The sequence below is a fragment of the Poecilia latipinna genome, unplaced genomic scaffold, assembly GCF_001443285.1.
Source record: "Poecilia latipinna isolate Pla-1442-1.1 unplaced genomic scaffold, P_latipinna-1.0 Scaffold1893, whole genome shotgun sequence".
NCBI lineage: Eukaryota > Metazoa > Chordata > Actinopteri > Cyprinodontiformes > Poeciliidae > Poecilia > Poecilia latipinna.
The window spans coordinates 202,084-205,192 of record NW_015114509.1 but is presented as its reverse complement, the minus strand read 5'-3'; the positions used below and the strand labels follow the sequence as shown (position 1 = coordinate 205,192).

At 35.1% G+C, this 3,109-nt stretch overlaps 1 protein-coding gene across 1 annotated transcript in view; it reads left to right on the top strand.

The window, feature by feature from the left end:
• The first annotated feature begins 1,410 nt into the window (after positions 1–1,410).
• LOC106935003 (interleukin-18) overlaps positions 1,411–3,109 on the top strand; it is a 26,309-nt gene continuing 24,610 nt past the window's right edge. The window contains exon 1 of the mRNA XM_015015220.1: positions 1,411–1,757. The gene's annotated coding sequence lies outside the window, so the exon portion shown is untranslated. The remainder of the gene's footprint in view (positions 1,758–3,109) is intronic.

Here is a 3,109-nt window from a genome sequence, read left to right as displayed (position 1 = left end):
TAATTCCCAAAAAAAAGGCTGGGTGTTTTGTTTTTTCCTTTTTTTTTTTGGTCTTGGGCTTTTTATAGAAGCATGTGTAGCAGCTCCCCAGCACTTGAATTAACTTGCACAGTCTTGACGGGTGATTTCAAGGTTTTTTTTATTTTTCTTTTGATGTGGACAATCAGTCACCACACCCACCTCAGTCATCTCAGTCACCTTGATCACCATAGTCACCGTGAAAACTAAACAAATATACAAATATTAGAATATAAACATAAACTTACAACACAAAAAAAAAATAAAACGTAGCTCGCTGCTTTCACCGGGGGAACACCAAGTGTTGATTGTGCCAAACACATCTTTGACAGTTAATTCAAGTCATTTATTGGTACAATGATTTGCCAGCTTTTATAGGGCCTGCCCTCATTAGCTACAGCAGCCCGTGAGGTACATACAAACAAACAAAAACAAAACTTTACAAAGTGCAAAGTTTGTTAGTGATTACTGATGCTGAGACAGTTAAAACAAAATACAAACTACCAACAGTACTAATCAGAACAAATATCATTAAAAAATCTGCAAGATCCTTAATTTAGAAAATTAACTTTAAATAATTTACAATAAATAGTCTACAACTTTAAATAATTTAGGCAATTTATTTTAAATAGCTGACTATCCATTACAGCATGAGATACCTGAATGGATGTACAGAAACATGCAAAATGTGAATTTTGCAAAATAGTGGACATAGTTGCCTCCCGTCACATATTTAACTGTTAAATGTTGGGGCACAATTTGTTCTGCATTTCTGCACACATATCAACATTAAGTGATGAAATATTGCCCTGTTTTTTGTTTCATTCTTATTTTAATTTCCCCCCCATGAAAAAACACTGACTATCCTGGCCCTTGTTGTAAATTTGGGCTAGAACTGATCTATGAACTCAACTACTTATTTGTAAAAATATTTCCTTAAAATACCAGAATTTGCACAGAACTTACTTTTGGCTCTCTGTTGATGTGAATTTAAACTATTGAATCATGTATTATGTTCAGTTACTCTGTACTTGACTAGATTTTTTTACCAGATACATTTTACATTTGCTTATTTAAAGCTTAATCTACTTCTACTTAACATGTTGAAGTTATACTACTCTAATTGGAGTACAATTTTTGGGTACTCTAACCTATTTCTGTGTATGAATGATTGCACTATTGATTTTTTGTTTTTGCAAAAAAAATAAAATAAATAATAATAATGAAAAAATAATAAAATAGAACAGCCATAAAGTAATGTGTACCACTTTTGAGGGCATCCTACCATGGTGGACGTCCCTTATTTTAATTTCTGAAAGTAGGCAAACCTAAGTGGACCCTTAAAGTGAAGTTACAAAAGAAAAAGAAAACATTTAAACAGTTCCTGTTTTATGCTTAAAAGAGAAAAAAATCATAACCCCAGGCCAGAGTATTGCACACAGCAGAAAATGGAAGTGGAATTATTTTTCGTTTAAACTATCTTAACTCCGTCCTTCGCTTTCACTTCCGCCTGAACCGGGAAGCGGGTGAGCCTCACATCAAATTTCACGCGAGAGTGTGTGTAAGGCAGAAGAGAGTGGAATCAGTCCAGCGGCGACACGGAGCCATCGTGAGAGCGACACAGGAGAACCAGGAGTCACTTTTTAAAATTTAAACACGTCTAAAAGGCGGAGAGTTGCAGTTTTTGCTTTATTGTCAGAGCTGAGTTGCACCATCGCCACGGAGAGCATATTTTAAAGGTATGGTACTTAACTTTCCCCATTAAACGTTGTGCCTCTTGATAGAACCCAATACGGGTGTGGCTGTAACAGGTTAAACAATAAGCTCAGGCTGTTTTTGTTTGTTGTTTTTTTACACCTTTCTACCTGTATTTGACGTAGTGACAAACTGTTTAAATATAGACTTGCGTTATTGTAACAGTAAAGCTGCTTTGGTTCAGTTCAGCAATCAGCCCAGACGTTTTCCTGCTAATTGTGTGTAAACCATTTATTTTACGCTATGTGTGCAGTAAAGAAATCACTCATGGTCGAAGGATATTAGAGTAGCTGTGGTACATCAGGTCGGATTTATTGTGGAATGTTCAGAGAGTTACTGACTTTAAAAAGCATGCCAGGGTTGAAGTAGCTGGAAAACTTAAGGGTAGATCTGAAAAAATTAATTGTATGAATCAATTATTGAAATGATCTTAAACTAATTTAGTAATCATTAACTGGAGTATATAGTAAATAGACCTAACTCGGGTCGATCGCGGAAGGTTTTGAGTCGATCTCGGCAGTAGGTGACAAACTGAACGCCACCATAAGGTTGAAACCAGCACGTCCTTTTCTGATGCGCTTATCAAAAATATTCACTAAGATCCAAAAAATGTGTAACTTTATTAAATATTTTTTGAAAAAATCAACAAAAAGTGTTCAAATTAATGACCCAACAAAAATAATGTCAGTAATTATTGCTTCAACAAAACGCAACAATCTGTGCGTTTTGGTTAAATTATAAAATACATTACAAAATAAAAAAAAGGCGACTCGAAGACCGACTGACTAGCAGCGCATTAGTTTAAATCGGCTCACCAACCACCGCTGTGTTGAGCTTATTAATAATCGCGAAATAAACATAAACCCTGAAAACCTAATATTGTAACGGACTGAAGTCATGTTTTAACGTAATCTCTGCTCGGCTTACTGAGGTACGAGTGGTTTTGAGTTGACCCCCTATTCGGGTTATTTTACCTTTGCTGTGGCGCCTTACAGCTGCTGTCATTTCTGAATGTTCAATAAACGAAAAAATTGGACTACTTACCTCGTTTGTTTGCAAGCATACCTCACAATAAACATCAAATAGTACAAATATATTTCATTAAGTATCTAACAAACAAATGGCTCCTACCTTGATAATTATATTAAATTAATTGTCTAATATTTAAAAACATAGTTTGGTGCTCTCTGGCATCTTGCTTTGAGCAAAGAGTCTGAGAGGATTTTCCTCCATCAAGACATGCTATTAATGTTTGTGTCTTATTTAGTGGAAATATTTATGCTGATTAGATTTGATCCAAAATGACTATTTTTTCCGTCTTTATAGCTCCACTGTT